The sequence below is a fragment of the Amblyomma americanum genome, chromosome 1 (genome assembly GCF_052857255.1).
Source record: "Amblyomma americanum isolate KBUSLIRL-KWMA chromosome 1, ASM5285725v1, whole genome shotgun sequence".
In the NCBI taxonomy this organism is placed as follows: Eukaryota; Metazoa; Arthropoda; class Arachnida; order Ixodida; family Ixodidae; genus Amblyomma; species Amblyomma americanum.
In genome coordinates, this window is record NC_135497.1 from 448,376,161 (window position 1) to 448,385,957 (window position 9,797).

At 43.1% G+C, this 9,797-nt stretch overlaps 1 long non-coding RNA gene across 1 annotated transcript; it reads right to left on the reverse strand.

Annotated features, from left to right (window-relative positions):
• Positions 1-346: 346 nt before the first annotated feature.
• Positions 347-9,086, reverse strand: LOC144115963 (uncharacterized). Its single transcript, XR_013311625.1, has 4 exons — positions 9,036-9,086; positions 5,824-5,983; positions 4,759-4,855; positions 347-2,998 (listed from the first exon to the last, which is right to left on the reverse strand). It is a non-coding gene; the product is annotated as an uncharacterized LOC144115963 (long non-coding RNA).
• Between the last annotated feature and the right edge of the window lie 711 nt (positions 9,087-9,797).

Here is a 9,797-nt window from a genome sequence, read left to right on the forward strand (position 1 = left end):
AAATATAAAACGCATGAATAATGCTTTTCTGATCTCAACCACACTTTCATACAAAGTGGGACAAGCAAGGTGTAATTGTAGCAGAGAAAGGTTTGGTTTGTGGGGGTTTAACATCCCAAAGCATCTCGAGCTATGAGAGAGGCCGCATGAAGGGCTTCAGAAATTTCAACCACCTGGGGTTCTTTAACGCGCACTGACACCGCACAGCACACAGGCCTCTGGAATTTCGCCTCCATCGAAAAGCGGCCGCCGCAGCCAGGATTCGATCCCGCATCCTTGGGCACAGTAGTCGAGCGCCTAACCACTGCACCACCCCGGCGGGGCTGTAGCAGAGAAAGACTGACATACAAACAAAAATATTTATTACTAAAAAAAAATGTTTGGCACTTAACAAATACAAAGATCAGAACAATACCAACAAACTGTGTCATTGAAAGTTAAAAGCTGGTGAAGAACACAAGGAAAAAGATGACGTCACAGTAAAACTAAAGCTCTCATTTAGTTGCATGAGAAGTGCTGGTAAAACAATGCATACACCAAGTAATGAAATGCAAAATTCAAGGTGACACTGGCTGACAGAACCATTACAAATACAGGTTACGGTAAACAAACCATGCATTGAAGCTGGCAAAATGTAGCTTGGTAGCAATTTGCCATGTTGTAGACATATGCCTAATACAGCTCCAATCACAATGCTACATTCACTAGGAAACAAAGCATGGCAAAATTTCTCAACACCAAGTGTGAGTCCGAGAAGCTACTGGCATTTCAAAATACTGATAACAAGAACAGTATAAGCAATGATCAATTCAAACAGAAAGCAATGAAATTGCTGAAGCATGAAATTCTGACTGCTTTACTACAGTGAGTTTGATGGTGATGTAGTGTAGGAAGCACGAGTGCAGGGGACGGGGCCAGTAGAGCCAGACAACTACATCACTGCACCGTCCTCGGGCGGTGTTTCGGACCAATAAAAATGATGAGGACCCTTTTTTTACCTGCCAGCCAGCATGTCACTATCCTACACAAAGAGCTCCCCAACAGTTATCTCATTCCAGACGCTACTGGCAGATAGCTTGGCAATGCAGCTTTGCAAGGCTCTATCGGCCACTGAGTGGCATACACCACTTTTGTTCTTGACAGTATGTTAAAATGTTCAATGTGCAAAGTCATCAGACAAAATATTACTGTTTTAACTGCCCAGGTTCCTAAAAAAGTGAAAAAAAAGAAAGATACAAGCTTGGTTTAAAAGAAAAGCAATAAAAAGCACACAAACAGCATAGTATAAAGGGGTAATAATAAATAAATATTGCAATGATACCAGTTCACTACACCGGTTAAATATTGCTTCTAAAGACTAGAGGCAGCGACTAGCAGCACATACAAAGAGAACAATTAAGATTCTTCTTTTATGAAAAGAATACAAGCTTGCCTGCACGTGGCAGAGCAGACAGAAACAACGGATTAGTATGCGAATAGTGCAGCGTGAAATAAAAACAGTAAACATTAACTGCAACAACACTGATTCACCACAACAATGAAATATTGCTGGCAGGAACTAAAGGTAGTGATAGCAAGTAGGCACATTGATAAAAAATCTAAACAAAGCTGGCTTAAACAATGAACAGCATACAGACAGCACAGCATGAAGTGGTAATAACAAATAAATGCTGTAATGATACCAGTTGACCACACCAGGTAAATATTGCTGCCAGGGACTCGAGGCAGTGAGCACACTTAGAAAACTTGTGATCAATGTTTCATGAATAAAAAGATGCAAGCCTGCTTCCAGAAAGCACAGTGAAGCAGAAACAATAAACAGTACATGAACAGTGTCGTGCGCGGCTGGCTTGGACACATCCGGAGCCTCAAGTAATCACGTACGGAACGCCGCCTGTATGTGGACAAGAGTGCGTACGCTGTGATCCATTTCCTTTTGACTCCACATGGAACTAACGAGTCAAGCGGACGGCGACGGAGGGGAGTTCGGGGTGCGCAGACGACCCAGCTTGGCCGGGCCCCATTGTTCGCAGCCCGCTCCGAGAAGCAGCAACGAAGGCGCGTCGCCTTTCATCCCTACCGCGGCGACGCTGCCCAAGGCCATTACCCGGGCGGCGGTCGTTCAGTGTGTGGCTAGGAGGCAATTTTGAAGACGCGTTCCTCATGTTCACTGTGAGCGCTTATCAGCTCCATATGACTGCCAGGCACTTCCTGTGCACGTGGGGCATCAGGAAGAATTGGGGAGCGGCGGCGCCTTAAGTGGCACGACTTTCGACAATCTGTGCGGCCCTCGCATGCTCTTTAAGCGAGTAATCATGCCGCCCCGCGGGGGAGGATGGAGTGATCCGAGAGGGGAATTGTTAGTATTCGTGACAGTGACCTGTCCCCTCTCCCCAATCTTTGATTGGGCGTGTTTTACGCTCCTCTGTCTCTTTTTCAATGTGTTTTCCTCTCCCATGTGTTTTATTGGATGTGTTTTCCTTTCCCCGGTCCTTGATTGGATGTGTGCTTGTGTTTTGACCTAATTGGTTGGTGTCCCCACTGAGGGCGGGGACTTAGGGATTAAAAGAAGAAGTTTTGGTGGGACCGGGGGTTGATTTCGTCTGGTCACTCTGCGGATCAATCACTATGTACATAGTTGTTCTCCTTGTTGTACCTTCCGTTCTGTCTTAACTTTTTTATGTGTGATTAAACAGTTTACTTCCTGAAGTTCCACGAGTAATGTGACTGAGCAAGTTTAGAACCTCAAGACGTCGGCATCCAACAACTTCTACCTTTCCCCTTCGGGCTGACATCAAGGAAGAGAAAGGGGTAAAAGGAACACAACTAACAGTAATAACAAATCTTATCGGCAATAACAGTTTCATCACACCAGTTATATAGTGCTGCTAAGGAATAGAGGTAGCAACATTGCCTGCATAAACCTTAACATTGATGTACTGCTCTTCATTCCACTGGTTCCATGTCAGCTTCAGCCCTTACCAATCTGGCGATCTCCCTGAAACATAAAGGAAACAAGCTGCTTCTTGAAAGAAATGATGCTTTCTGTGACACCAAGAATTAACACGGATACCTCATTTTAAGCTCTGAAAGGTAACCAGAGAAAACTAGCTTTATCATTAAGCACTTGAGGTGCAACATATACCACAATATATATAGTAGCCTTTGAAAGTCACCATAAATTTACTTTTCTGACCATGCTGCAAAACGTGGATTCAAATGTAAACAGCAAGAGCATGTTTACATTTTCTTTACAACTAAATATGCCCTGTTAAATACCATTGACAGAATGTACTGTTGGTAATGCCACAGAAAGAAATACAAGAAATGCTCAGTGTATTTGCGGCCTTTAGGAAGTATGCACACACCCTTCAGTCTGGTGCATGGCTTAAATGAGCTTGCAGCTTGGGTTCTTTTGGTCCAACATGAATGCCGCAAAGAGGTGACAGGAAGAGAAAAGAAAACACGAATAGCCTCTATTTGTTGTTTGAACGAGAACAACATACACTCTGTCATTCTTTTAAACAGCCTGTCATGAAACGTCTGCTTCGCGAAAAGTTTGTCTTAATATAAAACAGCATCACTTCTCGACTTCTCTATTACTTATGCAGACCATTCACAAGCAATTACTTCTTCATGCTGTGTGGCAAGTGGGTAAGCAGCATATAGTGGAAGCTCATTAATTAGCCAGTGCCATGACAAGCAATGCGGCGGCTGCCTCCTCTCTGCTCCGCATGACCTTCAAGACATGCAACTACAGTAAAAGCTCATTATTTCAACCCCCATTAATTCAAATATCTGAGTAATTCAAATTGTCAGCACTGCCCCACAGCCAACACCCATCTACTATGTCTCGAATGCTTGCCAATTCAGGCATTACAGGTCTCGCAATGATTAATCCCAATGGGATCCCAAAAGCAGGTCACATTTAGGTATTATTCACACAGAACTGATTGTGAAAATGGCTTTTTTCAATCATGAACTGCATTCTGCAGAGATGACTATGCATCTCTGAGATATGCACAACAGCAAGAGTGACAAATGGATGGCCTTAATTATGACCCAAAGTATGCCAAACACTTAATTTCGGCTTCACTTTTAAGAGCTTCGGCTGCTGGCTGCGCATCAGCAAGCCAACCAAGCCTAGCTGCATGCCATTTTGGATGCTCACCGACAGCCATGTTGGTGGCATTGATTATTTCCCTTGCTTCCACCCGCATGGTTCTTTCATTACACCGACACTGTGTGTTTAAGTGCCAGCCAGATGCTGTGCAGTCAAGCCTCCTCAAACTAGGTGAAGCTCCTTTGAGACTTGCACCATTTTAGAGCAGTTTTGCACTCATGCTCTCCATAGTGTGCGCACGACACAGCATAAATGCAAATGCAAAAAATTGCTATTGTCATGCTGTTCTCCAGCAGGTGACCATTTCCAAGTCTTTTACCAAATAAATATATTTTGATGCAAGCAGTTCTTGTAAATTTTTTTAGCTTATTGGATAATTCAAACTTCTAATAAGTCAGATATTTTTTTCCAGCCTCTGAAGTTTAAATTATTAAACCTTACTGCATACAAATGATTATAAGGTGAAGGCAATAAGCCCTAGAACTATTCTTAAGAAAAAGCAACGACAGAGAGGCAGAATTTGTGAAACCATACAGTGTGGTAGAACACTAAAGAAATGTGTAAACGCCAGCATTTATCTTAATTTGCTGTAAGGAGCTATGAAAAAGAAAAAAAAACTGAAAAAAATTTCATACCGCTTTTTGCATCTAGAAGGAGCATACCGCAGCCATTCTGCTACGCACATCTGAATCTGGCAGTCTGTTGCTTTCGGAAATGAGCTTCGAAGTGTCTCTGCAAGAAATAGCACAATTTAATTGCTTCCAGAGACCTCTGGAGTACTTGCACTCCATTACAAATACTTGCACAGTTGAGTATTACAATGGTCCAATTTTGGCCACTTTCAAAAGAAAACATACTATTCAGAAATGTAAAGCGTTAAGAAACAGTCAGAAACAAACAAATTATTTTACTCTAATATCAAAGCTACTTACTGAGTGCTCAGAATGGTGTTTTCTGTCCACAATATGCCTATACTGCTCAATGGCAGCAAAACATACTGTGTGCAATTTTTTTTCATGAAAATTTTTCATCAATAACACGCCTATTTTGGAACACTATAAGGTGAACCTGGTTTTGCATGCTTGTAGCAAATATAACAGCAACTGTACATGCACTTAGGTAGAAAGTTTGTGATCATTCTGGTAAAGCAGTGGCAGCCAACATGAGGCGAGTGCATTTGCTAAAAGGAAGACAGTGTGCAGTGTGACATCCCTACATACAGAACTAATTTGCATGCCTCATGTGAAGTGCCCTGCACATTTCTAGCATGATTTTTGGCAGATGCAATAAAGCAACATAAACAGCATGTAGACATGCTCTAGGCACGTTTGTTTCACACGAAAAAAGATTCCTTATATTTTTTTTTGGATACATGAAAGACCAGACGACCTAGACCCCAAGGCTGCTATCATTAAATGCAGGTAAGCCCTATGAGAACACATTCTAACTTCATTTGTTTGCTCTTTTTATACTAGCAAGCTGCAATGTACAGACTCATTCTTCACAACAAGATGCCACAGATTAGATAGCAGAGCTATGTAAACAACTCACAAGGTTTTGTGCCAGTAATAACTGACATGCCAAATAGTTTTGTGTACAGATGCATGAGTAGACTGTGGTTGTTAAAATTCTGAGCCGACAGACTGGGAAATATTAAACATTTGCCCAGAGCACATAAATAAAAGTAGAGCAAAGAGTACCTGTTACGACAAGAAGCAGCTGAAGGCCAATAAATGACCGCTTCCCTTTTCTTCCGGTCAGCGAGAAGTCTCGTGCCAAGCTGTCACAAATGCACTTTTTCATAACCTGACGTAAGCCATCTTTAAGTGATGATCCCCCTATGAGTGAGAGGTGTGCCACCTTAAAATAGAAACGTGCACAATGGTGAAATAGTGACAACAAAAAGAAAGGGTACTTAAGAATTGCGAAAAAACCTACCAACTGCGGGGTTCTTTCATTCTACACACGTTGACACACATAGCTATGTACAAGCTACAGAATTGTGACACTACAGCCTATGCTACCCAGATTTGCACTGATCAGCAGCTGTACACACAGAATTACTAAAATTGTATATTTCTGTGAAGCCTACCTGAGAATATTTCAGGCTAGGCTACAGGCATAAAAATAATCCCATTTTGAGTGTGTAACTAACATACGTATGATGCCTACAAGTATTTCAAATAGTGCTTACCACAAGTCCACAACACTCTACATCTGTACTTCTTCCAATGGTCAGATGGCTTTTCATTGCTCTGTACTGCCTCATTTATTCTGCGCGAATTTTTGTGAGGCGGCCACGCAACAGTATTTTCGGCAATTATCCATGAAGATGGAACGACAGAAACTTCCTCCTGATCTTGGAAATGTACAACGCTGAACAATTTAGAACCCGAAAGCACACATTAAAAAACACAAATCTTGAAACCCCCAAACCAAAAGTACAAATAACATGCTAAAACACCAAATGTTATCAAGAAAGCTGCAATTCTTGCACGCTGATGGAGCTTTAAAATACATTTGTAATAAGTGTCTACCCCTTCCTGATATCCTCTTCAGATTTAGGCACTTTTGCATGCGTGCAGAAGAGGGAAAACTGCATATGAATTTGGTCCATTTGGGAGGCACACACACTTATGCTGAATGCCATCCACAATCCAAACTGAAATATTCCGCGAAAGTCCTTTTGCAGAGACAATCATCAATTCTGATGATGGAAGAGGGTTCAGAAAAAGGTTGCCTAAAGTTGTGAAAAAATGTCCACAGATGTAAATACTTCCTGACGAGCACAAAAAGTTAGTTATTAAAACAATGTGACCATTTTTCAAGCGAACGCAGTTGTCACGTTTGCCGAGTTTCAACACTGTGTCCTTCGTTTCCAGCATGGAGTACTGTATGCCTTCAAATCCTGGAGGCACAGCTGATCCATCACAGTGCTGTCCAGACAGTTTAACTGGCACATCCAGTGAACATGAGCTTGCTTGGCTCACACTCCTCCTCTCACTGAGGCGTCGAATAACTTGCTGAAGAGCACGCGCATGTGATTTCAGCAGCAGTTTGACTTGATAGAGGAAGTTCTCAAAAGGAAAGGCTGAAAACTCATCCAGAGGGCCAAACCTTCGAACATCATCAGTGATATGCAAAAGAGAGTGAAGATTGTAGACATAAATGCCTTTGCCATACAATGACCCAGCTTCAGTAACGAATTCATGAAGAAGACGTTCGGCAGTATTTGCATGAACCATGCTGTGCTTTGGGCAGACAAGAATGGTAATGGCAATGCTGAGTTTCATGAAGTGCTTGAAGTATTTTTCTTCCAAATTTCCTTTCAGTGCAACAGGACCATAGTATATCAGAAAATTCCTGAATTCTACCGCTTTCCACTGCTCTAAAAAGCGAAGTCCTCGTGGTCTTCTTTTCATATCACTAGGAGCAAAGGAAGCAAAATTTTCCAGCCTCCCAGAAACACTCAGCTTCGATGCATGGTTCATCTTAGAAAAGCAAGGCCTCGTAGGTGTCCAGTGCTGCACAAGCAGCCTTTTCATGACGCCTAGACATACCATGTGCATGTAATCCAGTGGAAATTGGCTAACAAGGCCAATTCCCAGGCACTGAAGAGGGGACTGACCCCGGTGATGATCACTGTGCACCTGGTTCTTAAAGCTTTCGTCTGTGTGCAAAGGGCTGTCATGTTCAGTGAAAATGACCTTGCTGTCCAACTCGGAGTATGTGCCCTTTTGCACACACTTTTCACAGCCAAAGTATGCTGCATGCCCTTTTATGCATTTGATATAAGCTCTTGCAGGGGCATCACAGATGAAAGCATGGAGCCTCACTGTAAATGACCTGCCGCAGTACACAAGTCCACTCTCTAGCAGCCCCATCATTTCACTAACGAAGTCCTTCAAATATAAGTTCAAGTCCTCAGGTTTGCAATCTCCCTCAAAGAGTGCAGCAATGAAAGGAGAATGGTTTGAACTTTCTCTGACCAGTACAAGTATAGGCCAGAACTGTCGCCGAGAGCTGCGAGAAATAGGGAGGCCGTCTACATTTACAACTAAGGACAGTGTGTCCAACCCTTCCGGAACATGATTGGAAATATGGTCAATCAGGTTGGGCGTCACTCCAAAGTAGTGGTACTGGCCGCCACACATGGACACAAGCTCCGTCTTCCTCTGCGTCTTCAAGAGTGTTCTGGCATCCAGCGGTAGTTCAGGATGGTAAGCACTGAGAATTTTCAGCAGTGAATTTAGGTGCGAGGCAGGTACGTTATTCTCGAGGGCCCATGTTCGCAGATCGCGCTCGAGAGACGGTGAGGTATCGGAAGGCAATACGCTAGACGCATTTGTGTCCTGACTGCTGCCAACGTGAGATGACACACTCTCCGCTTCAGATGTGTCGAGCTCAGCAAAGCTCATGTCCGAGGAGTCATAGCGGCCGCCGACCGTGCTCGCGCCAAAGTCGCTGCATGCAGCGAATTGGTCAGCTGAAGGTGCTGAATTCTGCAGAGAACTTCCACTTGAACCTCCAGGTCTTACCTGTACTTCAGAGTCTACAAAACCTTTCGTAATGTCGCTAACTGACCCACTGCTATCAGTAACTTCACCCTGATCGCTCTCGTCGGCATTTTCCAGCTCTTTCTCGATGGCACTAGCTATTCTCCGTCGCCTCTGTCGGTTGCTGACATCGCTGAATGAGTTCTTGACTCTCTTCATTTTGACAGTGAACAATATTCCTGACCATAACGCGTTAGTACAGAAAAATGAGTGCACGCTATTTCGCGACACTAAAACACCGACGTACCATAACACGTTAGCACAGAAAAATGTGCCTCCGCTTTGCTACACTGAAGCAATGAAAGTTCCCACCACTGGTACAATGAAGGTGAATAAATATCAGCAAAGGCACTCACCGTTACAGTTATTCGCCGGCACACTTCCACCGCGGACAGACATGATGTCGTTTGGCGGCATAGAGCTATTTAGGCGGGAAACATGGCGGGAAATCACTATTGATGATGTCGCTGGTGATTAGACTGACTAGCTAGTCGTTTTTTTTACTGATCTCCACTCAGTGCTTCTTTCCAGTGGTTTTTTTATGCAAACGCAGAAAGTATATCTTAAAAAAATATGACACAATTAAGTCTAGGTGCTTAGAAATGCATCGAAGTAACAAAATCTTTTTGTTAAGTCAATTAACTTTTAGAAAAAAAAAGAACAGGTTCCGGTTTCGAGTGATTGATATGGCTTCCGCGAATTTCTTGACGAGTTTACCAAACAAACCTCCGTTCTCAGTGCAAGAAAGCAGGGTGTGAAGAAAAGTGTCTTTCGCAGTGTGCATGCAACTTGACGGCACATTATATATATATACACACACACACGCACAATCACGGAGTGCAGGCATGGATTCTAATGTTGTTTACGTGTGTAATGGCGCAACGTTGCTCTGCGATGTTGTTCGAACGATGACAGATGGTATGTTATGCTAACCAACTTCTGATAATGTGACTGCAACATTGGCAGATAGTGTGTTATTTTAACCAACTTATGGACACATTGCTACAACGTTGTAGTATGTTGCACAGCATTAGAAAACATTGGCAGTATTGTAGCAACGTTGAGGCGACATTTTGTGCTACTAGGGCCGTTTCTTGCGACGTTGGCAGGCGGTGCAT